This window comes from Scyliorhinus torazame, chromosome 14, assembly GCF_047496885.1.
Source record: "Scyliorhinus torazame isolate Kashiwa2021f chromosome 14, sScyTor2.1, whole genome shotgun sequence".
NCBI classification, from domain to species: Eukaryota; Metazoa; Chordata; class Chondrichthyes; order Carcharhiniformes; family Scyliorhinidae; genus Scyliorhinus; species Scyliorhinus torazame.
The window spans coordinates 64,113,292-64,136,735 of NC_092720.1; the positions used below are offsets into that span (position 1 = coordinate 64,113,292).

At 44.6% G+C, this 23,444-nt stretch overlaps 1 long non-coding RNA gene across 1 annotated transcript; it reads left to right on the top strand.

Moving 5' to 3' along the window:
• The first annotated feature begins 2,413 nt into the window (after positions 1-2,413).
• On the top strand, positions 2,414-8,367 carry LOC140389299 (uncharacterized). The gene is made up of 2 exons (XR_011934328.1): positions 2,414-2,454; positions 7,808-8,367. It is a non-coding gene; the product is annotated as an uncharacterized lncRNA (long non-coding RNA).
• Positions 8,368-23,444: the final 15,077 nt, after the last annotated feature.

Here is a 23,444-nt window from a genome sequence, read left to right on the forward strand (position 1 = left end):
TATTAGTTATGGCACTGTTCCAAGGCACCACATTTCGTTACACATGCAAAACAGTCTTAATTTTCTGGGTTAATGTTTCGAGTCTAAATTACCCTTTAGATTTGAAACATTTAACTCTGTTTCTCTCTTCATAGACTCTGCCAGACTGGCTGAGTTTATCCAGCATTTTCTGTTTCCATTTCAGATTTTCAGCATCCACGGTGTTTTGCTTTTACTTCATTTTCTGGATTGCCTCGGCTGCATTTTGAAACTAATCAGCATTTTCAAAACTTCCAATTTCCCTGTCACCAAACAAATTTTAAACTTGGAAAAACTTCAGACAGCAGAATAATGCATTGCAGTACATAACGTAATACTTCTGTCATTACAAAACTGTGCTTCATCCAATTTACCATGATTAAAATCAATGAAGATCTTTTACAATATCAATGGAGGAGGTTACACTCGGTAGTGACCTTGCCATTGGCTCTTGAGATCTTTCACAGATTGTTCAGTTTGCTGACAGTCTGTGTTCCATCTCCATCTGTGATGTTAGACACTGTGCCCGCATCTTTCACTGTTTGGGAGGAGGGGTCAGGCAGGGTGTGGGTGGTGTTGCTTTTAATTTTGTTTAATTTTCCATAATTCTGTTTATTTTTCATCAGCAGTGGACAAGTTAAGCATATGAGAGAACCTCCTGCTGAATCTGCTTCTGCGTCTGGCAAAGTCTATTATATGCAGTTACCAGGAGTATATGATTAATGAGCAGCATTCCTCCATCTGCTTGAATATGCTTCAAGCTGTATTTCAAGCCCAGCTGAACCTTAAATGCAAACGTGCAGTATTTGACAGCTCAGTGAATGCTTTCCTGGAACTGTGTGTCTATTTCTTTTGTTTTGATCTTCCTTGGTCTAACTGTTTTGTTTAAATTTAATTTAAAATAATTAATTTTAAATCATTTTAAAAAATAAATTTAGTGTACATAATTTTTTTTTCCAATTAATGGGCAATTTTGTGTGGCCAATCTACCTATCCTGCACATCTTTGGGTTGTGGGGGGTGAGACCCATGCAGGCACGGGTAGAATATGCAAACTCCACACGGACAGTGACTGGGGGTCGGGATTGAACCCAGGTCCTCAGCGCTGTGAGGCAGCAGTGCTAACCACTGCGCCACCGAGCCGCATCTATTTTCAATTATTTTGTCACCTTTGTTTTGCTTAAGAATTAGCTTGGGTGGGACATTTCTTCCTTGCTGTTTACTGATGTCATCCTTTAAGCTGATGTCCTCCTTTAAGCTGGTGTCCTCCTTTAAGCTAGTGAAGCCACTTAGTGTAAACAGTTAGGTCAGGCTCAGTCTAGTTCTCCTGGCAGAACGTAAAAACAGAGTGTCTTCGGGAGATTAGTGTGTCAGCTTTGGCTCAGTGATAAGATCTCAAACATGAGTCAGAAGGCTGTAGATTCAAGTTCCACGCTCGAGAGTGCAGTACTGAGGGAATGCTTTCCAATGAGATGTTAAATTGAGGCTCGCACTCCCTCTCAAGTGGATTCAGAAGATCCTATGGCACTAACCTGAGGAAGATTGAAGTATTTGATTGGGGTGATCAAATGATTTTGATGGAGTAAATAAAGGAGAAACTGCTTCCTGTGGTGGGAAGGTCAGTAACCAGAAAGTTAGAAGGTGATTGGCAAAGGAACCAGAGGTGACAGGAGGAATCATTTTTCACCCACACAGTAATTTGGTGTCATCTGGAATACAACAGAAAGGATGGTTGAAGCAGGTTCTGTAGAAACATTTAAAAGGGAACTGGATAAATACTTGAAGGTATAATATTTGCAGGGCTATGAAGAATGAGTGGAGAATTGGCATTAATTGGATAGCCCTACCAGAGGGCTGACACAGACACGATAGGCTGATTGGTCTCCCTTTATATTGGATCATCTTATACATATGGGTTGTTTTTTTGTTGTTGCATGGTCACTTTAAGAGTCTAGCCACGAGACGGACATCGTGATGTTATCAGCTACTTTGCCTCAGTCTAGATCAAGTCTTTGTACAGTTCGCAGCCAACTAATACTGTGCTTTTCAAACTTTTTCCCCATGACCCACTTTTGCCAACTCGCCCACCTTTGTGACATACGCCGGCACAACTTTGTGACCTATAGCGGCAGACCTTTGTGACACATGCCACGTTTAATGCAAAAGGAAAGCCTGCTTGGTCCTCACAATCTCATTCTAATCAGGGTCACAGGGAGAGAGGGCAATGTGCATATCAGGTGTAGACTTCAGTCAGTTCCTTTGTACCATATTCATCTTTGTGAAAACAGAAAATCCAACCTTGCACATATAGGTCGTCGTGAAGGGCAATGGCAACAAAATGCTTGTTCGCTCAGCAATTGGATACTCCTGGGAGATGCTACTCCAGAATGCTGACAGCTTTATGGGTTTCTGGCGTGTTTTTAATGTGCTATCACAGGTCAGGTACAGCAGCGTAGGCTTTTCATTTGGCACCAGCTGCAAGTTAATAACTGACTCTGGGGTCTCAACCTCAAGAGGAATTTTTCTCCTACCACTTCTCTTCAAAATTCTGAAATTTTTCCTCTCATCACACACATGGGGCGAGATTCTCCGACCCCCCGCCGGGTCAGCGAATCGCCGGGGGCTAGCGTGAATCCCGCCCCCGCCGGTTGCCGAATTCTCCGGCACCGGTGATCCGGTTGGCGGGCCCCCCCCCAGCGATTCTCCGGCCCGGATGGGCCGAAGACCCGCTGCTGGAATGCCTGTCCCGCCGGCGTGGATTAAACCACCTCTCTTACCGGCGGGACAAGGTGGCGCGGGCGTGCTCCGGGTTCCTGGGGGGGGGGGGCGCGAGGCGATCTGGCCCCGGGGGATGCCCCCACGGTGGCCTGGCCCGCGATCGGGGCCCACCGATCCACGGGCGGGCCTGTGCCGTGGGGGCACTCTTTTCCTTCCGCCTTTGCCACGGGCTCCACCATGGCGGAGGCGGAAGAGACCCCCTCCACTGCGCATGCGCGGGGATGCCGTGAGCGACCGCTAACGCTCGCGCCCATGCACCGCCCGGCAATGTCATTTCCGCACCAGCTGGCGGGGCACCAAAGGCCTTTCCCGCCAGCTGGCAGGGCGGAAATCAGTCCGGCGCGAGCCTAGCCCCTCAAGGTTAGGGCTCGGCCCCCCAAGATGCGGAGGATTCCGCACCTTTGGGGCGGTGCAATGCCAGATTGATTTGCGCCGTTTTTGGCGCCAGTCGGCGGACGTCGCGCCGACTACGGAGAAGTTTGCCCATGGACTTTTTTTGCATTGGCACAATTGGCAAAACCATGCTCGCAATTCTCCAGCTTTTGGGATTATCTTTTCCTGCTGGCAGCGCACCTCCGCCCATAGGTTTCCCAGCGGTGTGGGGTGGCTTCAGTGGGAAATGCCTTTGACAAATGGCGGGAAGATAGAATCCCCCAACTAGCGAATGTTGCACTGCCGTGAAGCACGTGGCCAGGGATTGGAGAATCATATTTCAAGAAATGATCTTTATACTGCTTTGGTCCCGAGTTAAGTTTCTTCTTCGTAAGATGTTAACCAGAGGCCCTGGAGCTCCGTATAGGAGGAACACCAGCACTGCTCTGCCCTGCTCCAGACTCTCCTGATGCAGCTCTCTGCAAACAGACTCAGTTGTGAGATCCTGGGCAGTAGGTACCCTGCCTATTTGTGTCTTGGTCATTTCTTACTTGTAAGAAAACAATTCATCTTCACAGCCTTGCTTGCCAGCAACTAGAAAATGGAAGAAGCTTTCCTCCATGATTTGACATCAAAAACACGTAAATACAAGGCGCTTGACATCAGGGGCGGGATTCTCTGCAATCGGCGCGATGTCCGCCGACCGGCGCCAAAAACGGCGTGAATCAGTCTGGCATTGCGCCGCCCCAAAGGTGCGGAAGTCTCCGCATCTTGAGGGGCCGAGCCCTCACCTTGCGGGGCTAGGCCTGCGCCGGACTGATTTCCGCCCCGCCAGCTGGCGGGAAAGGCCTTTGGTGCCCCGCCAGCTGGCGTGAAACTGACTTTGCCAGGCGGCGCATGCGCGGGAGCGTCAGCGGCCGCTCACGGCATCCCCACGCATGCGCAGTGGAGGGGATCTCTTTCGCCTCCGCCGTGGTATTTCTGCATCGCAAGCTGCTACAATTGGCTTTTTCAACATTATTTATTAGACCATTAATATAAGTTGATCCCGGCCCCAGATCACCGTCCATGTGGAGTTTGCACTTCCTCCCCGTGTCTGCATGGGTCTCACCCTCACACCCCAAAGATGTGCAGGGTAGGTGGATTGGCCTGAGCAAATTGCCCTTTAATTGGAAAAATGTTTTTTAAACTGGAGGTCGACACTGAAGATGTTGCATCCTTAATTCCTGAGACCATCTATGAACACAAATTAAATCACCTACCATTAAAGTCAGCAGATGTCCTCCTGAGGACCTACACTGAGGAAATAGTGTCTCTAAGAGGATATATCATAATCAAAATTGAATTAAGTGGACAAATTGTGGAGCTGCCACTCCGGGGAGGTTTTCCGCTCTTGACTAGGGAAGATAAAATTGAACCGGGGTGCTGTGAACACCTTAGTTGCTTCGAAAATGAATATACAGAGCACCTTAGAGAAATACAGTAGTGTATTTAAGGACACACAGGGATCCATAAAAGGAATGCAAGTGCCACTTAAGATCAAACAAAATAACCAGTCGAACAATCTCAAGGCCATAGCAGTACCATACTGCATGCATCCAGAGGGAGAATCTTAATTAATGAGACTTGTGGATACAAGAGTCTTAGAACCCATCACTACTAGTGACTGGACAACTTCTCTTGCGCCTACAATGAAGCAGGATGGGACTATACGCATCTGCGGAGATTTCAAAACAAGTATTAATCCAGTTCTATGCACAGATCAATGCCTGTTACCATTGATTGAGGATTTGTTTGCCAGCCTACCAGGAGGACAGAAGTTCAGCAAGATTTACCTATTGCATGCCTACCTGCAAATGGAAGTTGCAGCTGAATATCAATACCTGCTCGCTTATATAACACATAAAGGCCTATTCTGCTATACGATATTAATTAACTACTGTGGGAAATTTGTCCTGAATCTAACAACCCTACTTAAACCATTACATACTTTGTTTTGTGTGAAACAAGCATGGCAATGGACACCAGAGTGTGATAAAGCACACCAAGCACTGAAGAAGTCAGAAGTTTTGGTACATTTCAACACAATGTTACCATTACAATTTACCAGTGATACTTCACCGAACGGTGTTGGAGTAGTGGTGTCACATATACTATCTCCAGGGGAAGAAAGATCAATAGCTTTTGTGTCACATACCTTAGCAAGTGCTGAATCAAACTATACTCAGTTAGAGAAGGAGGCATTGAGTATTAGTTTTAGTGTGAGAAAATTTCTGCAATGCCTATATGGTTTTCACGTCAGATTGTTGATGGACCTGCTTTAACAGCTATTTTTGGGTCACATAAAGGTATTCCTTCATTGGCAGCAAGTAGACGTCAAAGATGGTCTTTTTAAAAAATAATTATTTTTTAAAATTTAGAATACTCAATTCATTTTTTCCAATTAAGGGGCAATTTAGTGTGGCCAATCACCTACCCTGCACATCTTTGGGTTATGGGGGCGAAACCCACGCAGACACGGGGAGAATGTGCAAACTCCATGCGGACAGTGACCCAGAGCCGGGATCGAACCTGGGACATCAGCGCCGTGAGGCAGCAGGGCTAACCCACTGCGCCAACGTGCTGCCTCAAAGACGGTCTTTAATATTATCTGCACATTCCAAGGGAAGCACAGTGGCACAGTGGTCAGCGCAGCTGCCTCACGGCGCCGAGGTCCCAGGTTCGATCCCAGCTCTGGGTCACTGTCCGTGTGGAGTTTGCACATTCTCCCCATGTTTGCGTGGGTTTCGCCCCCACAACCCAAAGATGTGCAGGGTAGGTGGATTGGCCACGCTAAATTGCCCCTTAATGGAAAAAAATGAGTTGGGTACTCTAAATATTTTAAATTTAAAAAATAAAAAATAAAAAATTTTATGAAATGAAATGAAATGAAATGAAAATCGCTTATTGTCACAAGTAGGCTTCAAATGAAGTTACTGTGAAAAGTCCCTAGTCGCCACATTCCGGCGCCTGTTCGGGGAGGCTGTTACGGGAATTGAACATTCCTACGAGATCAAATACCAATAGTCAGAGAGCCATGCCAATGCTAATGCATTGTCACCTTTGCCTATTGGTCAGATCAGAGGTGGACTTACAATGAAACAGCGCTGCAGCATGGGGCCCTGCCAATCGGGGGGCACGATACTGCATGGTGGATATTGTGAGAGTTCACCAATCAGAGCCTGATAGCTCTGAAGTTGCTGATAGGCTGAGCAGGCAATACAGAACAACATCGAGCTCTGATTGGTGGAGTTCCCTTAGCGCGGGAAAACACAGTCCCAGACATTGAGACATGATGGAGACTTGAGAGAAGTTCAGATGGATCTCCTGATTATCTGATGTGACGTTTCTGAACTTTCCTTTAGGGAAGCAGCAGTCAGGTTTCCGACATTCGGGCCAGCAGCTTGAGGCAAAGGTGAGGTTGACGAACTTCTGTCGGGGTGCAAACCTGCGAGGTCTTCAATGAGAATTGAGAAGGAAGCGCTGACCAATGTCTATTAAGGGGAGTAGCAGCCGAACTCCTGAGGAGGGAGAACGGCGGGAAACCACCCAAAAAAAATAGAGGTAGGCTTGACACCCAGACCCAGTCCCACGAGCAAGAGGTGAGTAGTCAGGGTGAGCGAGAGCAAGGCAGGCACCAGCGTGGTTTTCAGGGCGCCTTGGGGAGATTTGACCAGGGCTGAGAGTGAGGAGGGCCAGGCAACTGGCGAGGGTGAAACTAGAGGCCAGGCCAGAAAGCATTGTGTGAACTGAGGGTGGGTGGGGTCAGAAGGGCAGTGACATCATTGTAGGCGGGTTTTGATGTCATTTGGGGCGAGGCTTGATGTTATTTGGGGTGGGTTGTGTTCCAGTGACTAAGGCTCAGGTCCAATGACATACCATTGATGGTATTAAAAAGGAGGATAGCGGTAATTAATCCTGAATTAAAGCGGTATATTTCCAGAAAGCTCAAGTTAACAGTACATGCAGATGCCTCTTGTGCAGGATGCGAGTAATAATTCCTCCAAATTTACGACATAGAGTATTGAAACTATTACATGAAGTACACTCAGGTATAGTTCAAATGAAGAAACTTGCACAGAGCTACGTTTGGTGGCCAGGAATCGATGCCCAGATGGAGGAAAAAGCAGGACTGTGCCAGTCATGTGTGCGGGTAAAGAACGCACTGCCGTTGTTCCCATTGCATCCATGGGAGTGGCTTAAAATGCCTTGACAACATCTGCACATGGATTTTTCTGGAGCATAAGAGGGGCCCATGTGCAAACCCCACACAGACAGTGACCCCGGGGCTGGGATTGAACCCGGGTCCTCAGCGCCGTAGGCAGCAGTGCTAACCACTGTGCCACCTTGCCACCATGGTGAGTGGTATCCAACACATAACATCCGCACCTTACCACCCATTCATGAATGGTTTTGCTGACAGGTTTGTCAAGTCCTTGAAGCATGCATTGAAATTTTCCAAGGGCCAAGGTTCATCGCCATCTAAACAGTTTCTAGGTGACATATCACAACACCTGACACATGCGACTAAACAGAGTTCCCCAGCTTTATTACTAATGAAGCAGAATTTGAGAACTATCTTTGATCTACTCTTACTGCAGGAGGCATCCGAGATAGTAGAACGCAATCAGCAGTCGCAGATCATGAGAAGAAAAGATAATTCAAGAAGAAGGTTAAACAAGGTTATGCAGGTGTTGCCGCATAGCTACACCACAAGCGAAAAGTGGACTCCTGCAACTGTATTGGCTCAATCAGGCCCAATCTCCGATCCAGTAACATTTGAGGATGAGTTAGTGTGGAGACGACACGCAGACCAGTTGCTATCTGTGCATATCAATGTGCCAGTACCATGTATCACAGAACAAAAAGAGGAAACACCATCCATACAACCAGATTGAATGACTGCGACTTCTGGACAATCCGCTGAAGCAATGATTGCCAAAGAATCCACTGCTGCTACTGGTCGTCCTTCTGCAAAAGAAACTGTAACGCCTTCCAGGATAGAGACATTCACTGCAGAACTTGAGAGTACTTTCTAAGGTCACGAACAACCAAATCCCTGAAGTGCTCAGGCAACCAGTGCGGAATATACACCCACCAGATTGGCTTTCTATTAACTGTATACTACTTTATAATGATTAAATTTACCAGTGATACTTCACCGAACGGCGTTGGAGTAATGGTGTCCTTGTATATATGTTCGATCCCGGTCATGGGTTTCACCCCACAACCCAAAGATATGCAGGTTAGGTGGATTGGCCACACTAAATTGCCCCTTAATTGGAAAAAAAATAATTGGGGACTCTAAATTTAGTTTTAAAAATGTTTTCACGACTATGTAAACACACTATAGCTCTTTGTTGTGTTGGACCTTAGAAATAAAGGGGGGAGGGGGAGAATGTTATATATAGGGGTTGTTGTTTGTTGTTGCATGGTTACTTTAAACGTCTGGTCATGTGATAGTTTGTTACATCATCGGCTACTTCACGGGGTTTGCCTTAGTCTAGATCAAGCCTTTGTACAGTTCAGAGCCAGTTAAAAAACCTCTATTGATTATTGCGTTCAACACTACGTGCTGCAACATTCCATTCTTTTATCTTGCAAGTACAATTCACAGCAGATCAGTCTTTGATTTTATGAGTTATCCCCAGTGTCTTGGCCAATATTTATTCCTCAAACAACATCTGGTCATTTATCACTAGTTGTTTACACCACTTTGCTGTGTAAAAAATAGTTTGCCTTTTATCTATATTAAAACAGCGACTACACTTCAAAAATACCTCATCAGCTGTGAAGTTCTTTGGAGCATCCTGGGTCATGAAAGGCATTATATAAATGCAAGTTCTTTCATTTGCCAGGGGATCTTTATGGATTAGTGTGTGGTGTTCAGCAGGTGCCTAGGTGTCCACTGTAACCAGCAGGCCCCATGTCATTTTATATAATTTGTCCTGATTTCTCTGCTTAGTTTAACTTTTGGTCTTGTTTTTGAGGAAGTGAAATGCTAGTGTGTGTTCAGATCCTCCATGAATTTTTTGTGATGTTATCCTGGGAGATGAGAGGGGTAGGTCTCCTAGTTTTTCTGTATCAGACCAATATTACAACTCGTGAGCTGTCAGCCAAATTTGGATCCATTCACTGTCTTCCTCCGAACTTCAGTGGTGTTTTTCCTATTACAGAAGGCACTTTGTGATGTATTCCCAAACATCATTTCAAAATAAGATTTATTCTTTGTGGAACAAGCCACAAGCCTGGATTGATTCACATTGAAATTAATTTGTCTATTTATTTAGTCAGAGCTCTTTCATCAATCTGTATAAAATCAAGACTTACCTTTGATGTCATCGGTTGTCCCTCAGGTTTGTGGGTTTCTGTCATGGATCATGTGGCTGAACTGGCCCATTTTTGACCCAAAGTTCTTTGGGCACATGAGGCAAGATGTATGTGGTAGTGGGATCTGAAGTGCAGGATGTGCCTCCTTTTCGCGTTCCTTCTCTACTGCTGCTCTGTCTCATCATTAAGACAGTGTGGCACTGTGGTTAGCACTGCTGCCTCATGGCACCGACGACCCGGGTACAATCATGGCCCTGGGTCGCTGTCCTTGTGGAGTTTGCACATTCCCCCCGTGGCTGCCCCCATGCTCAATTGCTCCTTAATTGGAATTTTTAAAAAATCATTAACACATTGTGATTCAAACCATGATGCAGCTTGAGGAATAATCTGTCACCATTTTGAACGATAGGTAGCAAGAACCTGCCAGTCATTGATGTCAATGCTTCCGTTTTGCAAGGAGAGCACCAGAGTATCTTTCAAATATTTTCTTTGCCCCCCCCCCCCCCCCCCCCTCTAGAACATTCGGTGTTTGAGAGTTGAGAAAACAAGGCCTGGTGGGGGAGATATATATTTTTATAAATTTAGAGTACCCAATTGTTTTTTTTCCAATTAAGAGGCAATTTAGAATGGCGAATCCACCTACCCTGGTCATCTTTGGGTTGTGGGAGTGAGACCCACGCAGACCCGGGGAGAATGTGCAAACTCCACATGGACAGTGACCTGGGGCTGGGATTGAACCCGAGTCCTAGGTGCCGTGAGGCAGCAATGCTAACCACTGCGCCATCATGCTGCCCTCAGGGGAGATATTTTTGACCATCTGGTTGCAGCGTCCAGACCATCAGAAATGATTTTGCAGCCGTTTTTCCTGAATTCTGCAAAACTATGTTCAAGAAGAACACTAGGGTTTGTTCGATGGTCCTCTTATTCAAGACAGAGAATGCAGCAGAGAAATTGCTGCTGTAATTTTTCTAGTGCTCTTAGGTGTCAATATTACAAGGTCCAGGTCTTACTGCAGTACAGGACCATGGTGACAGCAACTGCACTGGGACTTCTATTGACTTTCAGAGGTTTTTGTTGTCAAACTTTCGCTGCCCTGTTTTGTAGAAGGCTAAACTGGCACAGCTAATCAGGTATTGTGTCTACTCATCAATGGTGGCCTTTTGAAATAGTTGGATATCAAGGTATGGGAAGTGCTTAACATAGTCCAGAATTTCTCCTTCAACATATATGGAAGGTGGAATATTTGGCAGAGATATGAGTTTTGTTTTCGCATCATTCAAGGACAACTGAGTTTCTTGTAAGCAGAAAAACAATATATAATGTGGCTTGCATATCTGGTGCAGATTGAACATTACAGTCATCCACAAACTGTACATCAAATATGTCTATGACAGTCAGTATAGTTTTGGCACAGAGGTGAATGAGGTTAAAGAGGTTTCCATCTAGACAGTAATTAATACTGACACCACTGTCAGGTACATTGTAAATAGTATGAGGGCTATCACACAGCCATGTTCGATCCTGATCTGGACTGTTTAATCATGAAACAATTGCAGGATTGTGATGACGTTTTTTAGATATTCAAATCTTTAGAACACAATCCACAGAACCTCACAATTTGTTGAGTCCAATGCTTTGGTCAGGTTGATGAATGCAATGTATAAGGGCGGCACGGTAGCACAGTGGTTAGCACTGTTGCTTCACAGTGCCAGGGTCACAGGTTTGATTTCCGGCTTGGATCACTGTGGGGAGTCTGCATATTAGAACATAGAACAGAGAACATTGCAGCGCACAACAGGCCCTTCAGCCCTCGATGTTGCTCCGACCTGTGAAACCACTCTAAAGCCCTTCTACACTATTCCCTTATCGTCCATATGTCTATCCAATGGCCATTTGAATGTCCTTAGTGTTGGCGAGTCCACTACTGTTGCAGGCAGGGCATTCCACGTCCTTACTACTCTCTGAGTAAAGAACCTACCTCTGACATCTGTCTTATATCTATCTCCCCTCAATTTAAAGCTATGTCCCCTTGTGCTAGACATCACCATCCGAGAAAAAAGGCTCTCACTGTCCACCCTATCCAATCCTCTGATCATCTTGTGTGCCTCAATTAAGTCACCTCTTAACCTTCTTCTCTCTAACGAAAACAGCCTCAAGTCCCTCAGCCTTTCCTCATAAGATCTTCCCTCCATACCAGGCAACATTCTGGTAAATCTCCTCTGCACCCTTTCAAATGCTTCCACATCCTTCCTATAATGCGATTTCGGCGGGAGAACAGCTGGTGAGTCAGTTTCAGCGGGAGCAGTGCGGAAGTGGTTGCTGGGAGGTAAGTCTGTCCTTTAAAAGCACTTGTCTTTGCAGGGGCAGGCCAGTCGATTTCGGCGTGAGAACAGCTGGTGAGTCAGTTTCAGCGGGAGCAGTGCGGAAGTGATTACTGGGAGGTAAGTCTGTCCTTTAAAAGCACTTGTCTTTGCAGGGGCAGGCCAGTCGATTTTGGCGGGAGTGGAGCTGGCTGGTTAGTCAATTTCAGCAGGAGCTGAGAATTTTTTTTTTTTTAAATTAGTGTTTTAGGCGGGAACAGGAAGTCGACCCGCGGACGTCTGGGAAGACCCTCACCAATAAATTCTGGTGGAGAGGAAACCCGAGACACTACACGTGTAGTGTCTCCCACCCACCCTCCTCCTCTAACCTAATAATAAAACCCATTGGTCTGAGGTAAGTACCATATTTTATCATATTATTATTATTTTTTATAAAAAATTTAATTTAGTTGTTAGCCAGATCTTGGTAGAAAGTTAGAGGAATGGCAGGGAAGGGAGTGCAATGTTCTTCCTGCAGGATGTTTGAGGTGAGGGATGCAGTTAGTGTCCCTGCTGATTTTACCTGCAGGAAGTGCTGCCATCTCCAGCTCCTCCAAGACCGAGTTAGGGAACTGGAGCTGGAGTTGGAAGAACTTCGGATCATTCGGGAGGCAGAAGGGGTCATAGATAGCAGCTTCAGGGAATTAGTTACACCAAAGATTGGAGATAGGTGGGTAACTGTAAGAGGGACTGGGAAAAAGCAGTCAGTGCAGGGATCCCCTGCGGACGTTCCCCTGAGAAACAAGTATACCGCTTTGGATACTTGTGGGGGGGGGGACTTACCAGGGGTAAGCCATGGGGTACGGGCCTCTGGCACGGAGTCTGTCCCTGTTGCTCAGAAGGGAAGGGGGGAGAGGAGCAGAGCATTAGTAATTGGGGACTCTATAGTCAGGGGCACAGAAAGGAGATTTTGTGGGAGCGTGAGAGACTCACGTTTGGTATGTTGCCTCCCAGGTGCAAGGGTACGTGATGTCTCGGATCGTGTTTTCCGGGTCCTTAGGGGGGAGGGGGAGCAGCCCCAAGTCGTGGTCCACATTGGCACTAACGACATAGGTAGGAAAGGGGACAAGGATGTCAGGCAGGCTTTCAGGGAGCTAGGATGGAAGCTCAGAACTAGAACAAACAGAGTTGTTATCTCTGGGTTGTTACCCGTGCCACGTGATAGTGAGATGAGGAATAGGGAGAGAGAGCATTTAAACACGTGGCTACAGGGATGGTGCAGGCGGGAGGGATTCAGATTTCTGGATAACTGGGGCTCTTTCTGGGGAAGGTGGGACCTCTACAGACAGGATGGTCTACATCTGAACCTGAGGGGCACAAATATCCTGGGGGGGAGATTTGTTAGTGCTCTTTGGGGGGGTTTAAACTAATGCAGCAGGGGCATGGGAACCTGGATTGTAGTTTTAGGGTAAGGGAGAATGAGAGTATAAAGGTCAGGAGCACAGATTTGACGTCGCAGGAGGGGGCCAGTGTTCAGGTAGGTGGTTTGAAGTGTGTCTACTTCAATGCCAGGAGTATACGAAACAAGGTAGGGGAACTGGCAGCATGGGTTGGTACCTGGGACTTCGATGTTGTGGCCATTTCGGAGACATGGATAGAGCAGGGACAGGAATGGATGTTGCAGGTTCCGGGGTTTAGGTGTTTTAGTAAGCTCAGAGAAGGAGGCAAAAGAGGGGGAGGTGTGGCGCTGCTAGTCAAGAGCAGTATTACGGTGGCGGAGAGGATGCTAGATGGGGACTCTTCTTCCGAGGTAGTATGGGCTGAAGTTAGAAACAGGAAAGGAGAGGTCACCCTGTTGGGAGTTTTTTATAGGCCTCCTAATAGTTCTAGGGATGTAGAGGAAAGGATGGCGAAGATGATTCTGGATAAGAGCGAAAGTAACAGGGTAGTTATTATGGGAGACTTTAACTTTCCAAATATTGACTGGAAAAGATATAGTTCGAGTACAATAGATGGGTCGTTTTTTGTACAGTGTGTGCAGGAGGGTTTCCTGAAACAATATGTTGACAGGCCAACAAGAGGCGAGGCCACGTTGGATTTGGTTTTGGGTAATGAACCAGGCCAGGTGTTGGATTTGGAGGTAGGAGAGCACTTTGGGGACAGTGACCACAATTCGGTGACGTTTACGTTAATGATGGAAAGGGATAAGTATACACCGCAGGGCAAGAGTTATAGCTGGGGGAAGGGCAATTATGATGCCATTAGACGTGACTTGGGGGGGATAAGGTGGAGAAGTAGGCTGCAAGTGTTGGGCACACTGGATAAGTGGAGCTTGTTCAAGGATCAGCTACTGCGCGTTCTTGATAAGTATGTACCGGTCAGACAGGGAGGAAGGCGTCGAGCGAGGGAACCGTGGTTTACCAAGGAAGCGGAATCTCTTGTTAAGAGGAAGAAGGAGGCCTATGTGAAGATGAGGTGTGAAGTTTCGGTTGGGGCGATGGATAGTTACAAGGTAGCGAGGAAGGATCTAAAGAGAGAGCTAAGACGAGCAAGGAGGGGACATGAGAAGTATTTGGCAGGAAGGATCAAGGAAAACCCAAAAGCTTTCTATAGGTATGTCAGGAATAAGCGAATGACTAGGGAAAGAGTAGGACCAGTCAAGGACAGGGATGGGAAATTGTGTGTGGAGTCTGAAGAGATAGGCGAGATACTAAATGAATATTTTTCGTCAGTATTCACTCAGGAAAAAGATAATGTTGTGGAGGAGAATGCTGAGCCCCAGGCTAATAGAATAGATGGCATTGAGGTACGTAGGGAAGAGGTGTTGGCAATTCTGGACAGGCTGAAAATAGATAAGTCCCCGGGACCTGATGGGATTTATCCTAGGATTCTCTGGGAGGCCAGGGAAGAGATTGCTGGACCTTTGGCTTTGATTTTTATGTCATCGTTGGCTACAGGAATAGTGCCAGAGGACTGGAGGACAGCAAATGTGGTCCCTTTGTTCAAAAAGGGGAGCAGAGACAACCCCGGCAACTATAGACCGGTGAGCCTCACGTCTGTAGTGGGTAAAGTCTTGGAGGGGATTATAAGGGACAAGATTTATAATCATCTAGATAGGAATAATATGATCAGGGATAGTCAGCATGGCTTTGTAAAGGGTAGGTCATGCCTCACAAACCTTATTGAGTTCTTTGAGAAGGTGACTGAACAGGTAGACGAGGGTAGAGCAGTTGATGTGGTGTATATGGATTTCAGCAAAGCGTTTGATAAGGTTCCCCACGGTAGGCTATTGCAAAAAATACGGAGGCTGGGGATTGAGGGTGATTTAGAGATGTGGATCAGAAATTGGCTAGCTGAAAGAAGACAGAGGGTGGTGGTTGATGGGAAATGTTCAGAATGGAGTACAGTCACAAGTGGAGTACCACAGGATCTGTTCTGGGGCCGTTGCTGTTTGTCATTTTTATCAATGACCTAGAGGAAGGCGCAGAAGGGTGGGTGAGTAAATTTGCAGACGATACTAAAGTCGGTGGTGTTGTCGATAGTGTGGAAGGATGTAGCAGGTTACAGAGGGATATAGATAAGCTGCAGAGCTGGGCTGAGAGGTGGCAAATGGAGTTTAATGTAGAGAAGTGTGAGGTGATTCACTTTGGAGGAATAACAGGAATGCGGAAGATTTGGCTAATGGTAAAGTTCTTGAAAGTGTGGATGAGCAGAGGGATCTAGGTGTCCATGTACATAGATCCCTGAAAGTTGCCACCCAGGTTGATAGGGTTGTGAAGAAGGCCTAAGGAGTGTTGGCCTTTATTGGTAGAGGGATTGAGTTCCGGAGTCGGGAGGTCATGTTGCAGCTGTACAGAACTCTGGTACGGCCGCATTTGGAGTATTGCGTACAGTTCTGGTCACCGCATTATAGGAAGGATGTGGAGGCTTTGGAGCGGTAACAGAGGAGATTTACCAGGATGTTGCCTGGTATGGAGGGAAAATCTTATGAGGAAAGGCTGATGGACTTGAGGTTGTTTTCGTTGGAGAGAAGAAGGTTAAGAGGAGACTTAATAGAGGCATACAAACTGATCAGGGGGTTGGATAGGGTGGACAGTGAGAGCCTTCTCCCGCGGCTGGATATGGCTGGCACGAGGGGACATAACTTTAAACTGAGGGGTAATAGATATAGGACAGAGGTCAGAGGTAGGTTCTTTACGCAAAGAATAGTGAGGCCGTGGAATGCCCTACCTGCTACAGTAGTGAACTCGCCAACATTGAGGGCATTTAAAAGTTTATTGGATAAACATATGGATGATAATGGCATAGTGTAGGTTAGATGGCTTTTGTTTCGGTGCAACATCGTGGGCCGAAGGGCCTGTACTGCGCTGTATTGTTCTATGTTCTATCTGTTCTATGGTGCAGTTGGAAAGAAGTAAGAATTAAACAGGCCTGAGGTGAATCTTTGAGCGAATGCCCAGGTTATTAAAAGTTAAAGTGACTCCTCAGAGTGAATCCTACAGCCTGAGAGTTCTGACTGAATGGTATTGCTAGAAGTTTCTCATTAGCAATCCAGCCGATTGCTTTGATCCCTAAACACCATGGCAGGTCAGCCTGCTGCAACGACCTTGACATTGGAAGCAAGGACATTCATCTCTCATTTCATTTTAACTATTATTATTTTATCCCTCCTCCACCCTCTGTGTATGTCTGTCTTGTGTGTTTTGGGGTAAAGGGTGGGACGGTAAAAGGGGTGAGTAGTAGATTAGCTGGCCTTTAGTTTGTTACAATTACTGCATGTTTCAACCCTATTTCTGTTATTTTTTTTCAATACATTTAGAGCACCCAATCATGTTTTCCCAATTAAGGGGCAATTTCGTGTGGCTAATCCGCCGGACCGGCACAACTTTGGTTTGTTTGGGTGAAGCCCACGGAGACAGGAGGAGAATGTGCAAACTCCAGATGGACAGTGACCTGGGGCCGGGATCGAACTCGGGTCCTCAGCGCCACAGGCAGCAGTGCTAACTACTGCACCACCATGCTGCCCTCTATTTCTGTTATAAATAAACAGTTGTTGTGTTTAACTTGCAAATCTCATGCCTGTCATTGGAGCAGTCAAGGTCCAAAGGTCTCAGAAATTTTGTACAAATTATTTGTTAATTCACTTGTGTTGGGACTCTGGGGCTGGAATTGACCACACACTCGCCCAGCGTGTTGTAACAAATTAATCATTCGCGGTGTTGTTCTTGACATTTTTCTTGCATTTGACTGATCATGTTCCTCTGAAAAGTCTAAAGGTATTCTGTGTCCCTGGGAGCATTTCCTCTGCCACCGGAAGTAGGTGATTCAGGAGAATACATGTCAGGATTTTCTCTGCTGTGGACAAGAGGGAAATACCTCTATAGATTCCACAGAACTGTTTATATCACTCCTTGAAAATAATTAAAATTGTCGCATTCCTGAAGTCGGCGATGGGATGGGGGAGTTCTTTCTCCTCCCAAATCTGTAGGATGTATGCATGAAGTCTTGATAAAAATTTGTCAAAAAATATCAGCTGGAATACCATTGGAGCCACAGGGCTGTTGTTTTTCATTGTACATTGGTGTCTACAACACATTTTTAAAAAATTGCAAATTGCATATACAGTAGACAACAGAGAATAGAATCATGCAATACTCCAGTAAAGGAAACATTTGCTTTCTCCTGCTCAGTCAAGTTTCAGTCCTAATGCTGTGATGAATGTAGAAATTTATATATATTGGCTTGGAGTGTCTGCCCTGCGACATCGGCAGCGGGGTTCCCGATGCGGCGAAGAATCAAGCGTCCGGAGGAAATTTGGGTTCACGCCCGTGCACCAGTGGCAGGATAAAAATGGATCCTAATGACCCATTTGCATCCACTTAGAGGGCTGGACACCAGAGTCTCCAGGCCCATATGATTCTCCAGTCCTCCTCCAGAATCATGTGGGCGGGGATCACTACTGGTATTTACCAGCGTGACCCTGATGGTGTGAAGGACTGTACATAGCCCTCACTAAGCAGGCGCTGGAATATCTTCATGGGATACGGATTATGTAATTACCAGAAGGAGCCAGGTCTGTCCGTAGTTATGTTGAGCAGAAGGGTCTCACAAGACAAAAGGATTTTCAGGTTGTTCCTGAAAAAAGTCCCTCTCTCCAAAGGTCTACACAAGTAAGTAACCTGTTTTGTTATTTATTAACTGTATTGGTTTGCTTTATTTGAATTAGTGGCAGGTGTAGATAGTAAGTTAAAGTTTTTCCTTTTATTTTAGAATTTTTTAACTGTTCATTGGAAAGTTATCTCTTTGATGTTAATGTGGTTACTTCTGTGTTTAAATCAAAGTTTGTTTTAACATAAAAGATACCTGTTGGTCAAATTCAGCACTTCTGGGGCAAAGTATCCTTTACAATTGGAAAATTGTTTGGGGTTCTCGTCCGATATCCTAATAAAGGTTGGGGTGTGATCTGTTATCCTAACAAAGGTTAGGGTCTGGTCCGGCATCCTAACAAAGGTTGTGGTGTGATCCGGTATCCTAACAATGCCAAACACCTTATTCCATGTGAAAGATATGGCACCTATGGGTCTATTTCAGTATTTGTATTTTTTGTATATATTATATATTTCACTTAGCATTCTGTATTCCTCATAATCTAAAGATTCAGAATCCAAAAACTGCTTAGCGTTTCACTCTTCATTTTAACATTTTCATTAGGATTGCAAGGGTCACTTAGGATCAAATAGATGTTATTGTCACCAATTAATCACCCAACGTGAATTTCAGTGGACTTTTCCATTAGCAAGTGATTTGAATAGTGATCAACCATTATAATAAACTCTACTGATTCAATATGTTTTTTTAAATATGAAGTGGGTGAATTATGGGTAATTCTTATACTTTATGTATATTGCATCTGTTATATATATATTTGTATATATACATTTGTATTTTTATTTCTCCCCTATAATACGGTACAAATTCCTTTTCTGCAGGAAAGATAATCCAGTTAAGTAATTAAAACTACTGATCACACTTAATTTTATGTTTAAGAACACAAGTTATTTCCATGTTCATTATTCCATCTGAATATCAGCAACTGTTTCCAGAACCTGTTGAATGGTAATGACTGCTATGCAAGTAAATATAGCAGCAATTATACATCATTAATATATGACAAACACCTGAAATGAAAATATTGAAATATTGAAAATATTGAATAGTTAAAATGCTTTAAAAAAATATTATTTGTTGAGGAAGGAATATTGTCCAGAATATCATGACTTTTCTCTGCGATTTAAGGTTGGTATCTTTAATCTTCAGTTGAACCAGTTTAACATGTCACTCAAATGGCAACAGTGAACCAACTGCATTTTAACTTGTGAGCTCAAATCTCAATATGGATCTTGAACTCATAACAATTTGACCCAGAGTTGGGTGCAAATAACCAAACTGGCATAAGGCAACTTAAGCTTCTAACATGCTGTATTTTTAATAGAAAGGAATGAAGAAAGATTTGCATTTATATTGTGCCTTTCAGGACCTCAGGATATCTCAAAGCACTTTACAGCCAATTAAGTACTTTTGATGTGTCGGCACGTTTATAAAGTAGGAATTGCATAACTAAAGCTCCTTCTTGTTTCTGTAGCAAGTCCTTCATCATCTCCACCCAAACCAAACTATTGCAATAGTTACATTTCCCCAAGTGAACAATTAAATATTTGATGTATGGAGGTAATGGCCAGTCTTGAAAATTGCTGCAAAGATGCAATGACAGATTTCTCATAGGAGAAATCCACACATTTCCATTAAGAATGAAACATAGGCAAATAGCATCTTGATTACAACATCAACCTATAATTCTTCACAGAGAGAAGGACCATAGGGCACAGGTGGCCTAACTAACTGAACGAGCCAGAGAATGAAACAGCTGAGAAACATTTACACTAATTGAATGGAGAGAACAGTGAACAATGTAATGACAGTAATTACTTGACTACTGGTTTAATTCCAGTTTAAGTAACAATGCTGAATGGAACCAATGCACAAATAAAATGTTAAACAAGCAAAGCACTTCCTTCATTAAGAAAAATCAAATTGTGGCATTCAGAATTTCTTTCAGGGCATTAAAGCCAATGTCTAATTGGAGATTGTAAACAATTACTCACATTTATTATCACATAACGTTAGTGGCAGAAGCTTCAGCAACAAAATGCATCATTAAAAGGGAACTTAAGATCTTAATTCCATTGGGCATCAATTATACCCATGGTTTCTAAAGAAAAATACACATGGTATTCAAAATGGGAATTATACCCATAGTACAGGACTTCAAAGTCTAAATGGCTTTGATTCCTGAAAATGGTTGACATCCACTTAAAAGACCAGTTGGGCTCCACATCAGGTTTTGTTGAATTATGTAAAAAGTCATTCTACTCCAAAAAGTCATTTATTCTGTGGTGTCTTGTGTTTCCTGTAAAATATTCTAAAAATGCAGACATTTTTTTGTTTGCGTTCTATCACACCAGTTTTCTTTCTAATAGATGCAATATACATAAAGTATAAAAATTATCCATAATTCACCCACTTAATATTTTAAAAAACGTATTGAATCAGTAGTGTTTATTATAATGGTTGATCATGATTTAAATCACTTGCTAATGGCAAAGTCCACTGGAATTCATGTTGGGTGATTAATTGGCGACAATAATATTTATTTGATCCTAAGTGACCCTTGCAATCCTAATGAAAATGTTAAAATGAAGAGTGAAACGATGTAGCAATTAATCAGTTTTTGGATTCTGAACCTTTAGATTAGGAGGAATACAGAATGCGAAGGGAAAAGGTCGGAGGGCATTGATTCTAACGTGTGTTCTCTGACAGAGAAACTAACCAACTTTCACAGTTTTTGATCAGAAAGTTGAAGATGGTTGGAATCTATTACTAATTGAATAGTATCACTTTCAAAAAGAACCAGGAAACTGTCTGTTTCTGGAAGTTACTTCAAATCAACTTAATAACCTCAGTTACTGATACTTGTCATTCATTGGCATCCATCTTCTTGCAATTTGCACGCAAACAAGTGTAATTAATTTCAATTTGTGATAGACGACCATGTAATTCTATTCACTGAGGGGAAAATATACTTACCAGCAGAGTACATTAAAAGAGCCTATACAATTATATTGCCAGCTCTTCATAGTAAGTCTGCCACGGCACTTATAAGATCAACCTTAAAATTCATGAATAGGCTGAACCTTGTTCTTTTCAGTGTAACAGTGATTTATTGTTGCCATAATTTGCTGTGTGGGGTGCAGAACACAAGCTACTCAGTAAATAAGCTTAGAGAGTAAAAAGATGAAATCATTGGCCCATAACTTCTGTACAATCTTCTGGGGCATACGGAGACTGTACGCCGGGAGACTGTGTGAAAGTCCAGAAACAGGGACATGCGCACTTAAAGCGTACCACGTTTAAACTTTAAAAAAGTGTTTTCATGGAAGCGCTTTGTTGAACTGGCTGAATGGATACTAATAGGACAGCGCTAACATGGCCTGTTTGCCTCGATATTGGGTAAGTTTTTACACTGTTTATTTGCACCTTTTCTTTCCCGTCCAGAATCATCGAGCAGAGGCAGGAGACATTGGAGACCATTTGTTTGGTGGGTTAATGCTTTATAATAGTGTTTATAAATATGTTCAAAATGCACATAAAGTGAAATAAATATTTTTTTCAAACTTTGGTTTGTCACGAGGCTGCTAATTCCAATTAAAAAGTACTTTAATGTATAAAATGTGCTTGTAATCACAGAAAATGAAAGAAAGATTTTTAAAAAACTTTTATTTGTCATGAGGATGTTAATTCCATTCAAGGAACTATAATAATACATAATATATAATAATGGATAGAGTGGGTATTGACTGCATGTAATCTTTGGAGATCACTCGCTAGCGAGTATGATTGTCCACCTAAGAAACTCCCATGTTACTGGTCATGGGTTCTGTGGGTCCTTGCATGACTGATGAGTCCAATCCTAGAGCCGCAGCTTCAGCCGTAGGTGTTTCCAGAAGATGGCATCGGTCCTTGGACTCTAGATCGCTGTTATTCCTTTCTCAGGCTGCTTTTTTGGGGCTTCTCTAGCCGTTGGGTGTCCAGGAAGAATTACATCCCTTCAACCAGGAGGTTCCTCCAAGTAGGTCTCTTCTAAGCAAGGGTCTCCCAGACTTTGCTGTCTATGTTGCATTGCGAAATGTTGAAGGAAGACCTGAAGCCGAACTTTTAACTGCCACACTGCCTTAATAGTGACGATGAAACTCATGACAGTTATAGTGTGTTACGCAGGGCACAATTTTGCCCTTCAGCATGGACTGAGCATTCACTCTGATGATGATTTGCTACCAGAAGTGGAGGAGCTGGAGGGCAATATGGAGTCTGATGCAGATATAACTTGTGGTGCAGGTGTGGAAGCCCAGGTTCCAAGTGATGCAAGATATGTTTGAGTGTGCCTGGCAACTGCTGCTTTTGGACATGGAACCCTCCCTCCTTCCCCCCTCTCCCTCTTCTCTCCCACCCTTCACTCCCCCAAAGACAGACAACAGAATCATTGTGTTCAAGTAAAAAAATATTTTATTGATTCTTGTGTTGAAGTGAAAAGATATATTTTATTGCAATAAATTTGGAAAAGTTGAGGTAGTTATTAAACTAAATATAATACAGCAGCTGCTAACGTTTCAAGGTTAGTAAAATGTTAACATAGTATCAAAGTTCTGTATTTATAACATTATTTTTGTTAATAAATGTTTTCCATCAAACTTTGCAAACTTCTAAAAATGTTTTATTGAAACATCAAAACAGCATTTAATTATGAGATAATTATAAATAAATAGGATGATTGAAGTTAACAAGGCAGAAAGATAATAATGATAAACCAAAATCGAAAAAAATCAAGGCCGGGATTCTCCGACCCGGCGCAGGGTCTCCACCGACCCCAATCGCGCCGGCGCGATCGCCACGGCGCCGATCGGGGGCCGTTGAAAGTGCCCCCCCCCCGGTGATTCTCCGTGCTCGAAGAGCCGAGTGCCCGCCGAGTCCCGTTGGCGTTGTTTGCGTATGGTCCTACCCAGCGGGACCGCGCCGTTCTGGCTACGGGGGCCGTCCTGGTGGGGGGACGGGGGGTAGCCGACTCTGCGGGGGACCTCCACGGTGGCCAGGTCTGCGATCGGGGGCAACCGATTGGTGGGTGGGCTCATTCCGGGGGAGGGGGGGGGTGGGCCTATGTTCCTCCGCGCTGGGCCCCTGTAGGGCTCCACCATATTGCCTGGGGGCCGGTGCGGAGACGGCCGTGGTGCGCATGCGCGGACCCATGCCCGGCCGTGGCACACATGTGCGGACCCGCACCAGTCGTGGCGGGCCGGCTTTCAGTGCCGGAGTAGCGCACAGCACTCCGGCACCGGTCTAGCTCCCGAGGAAGGGGTGAATGCCTGGGCCTGGAGGCTCGTTGACGCTGGAGTGGCCCGTGCCGGTTTTAATGCCGCCATCAACACTTGGCCGGGATTTCAGAGAATCCCGGCCACGATGTTACAAGGACAGTGACAGCCAAAACAAAAAGCTCCGG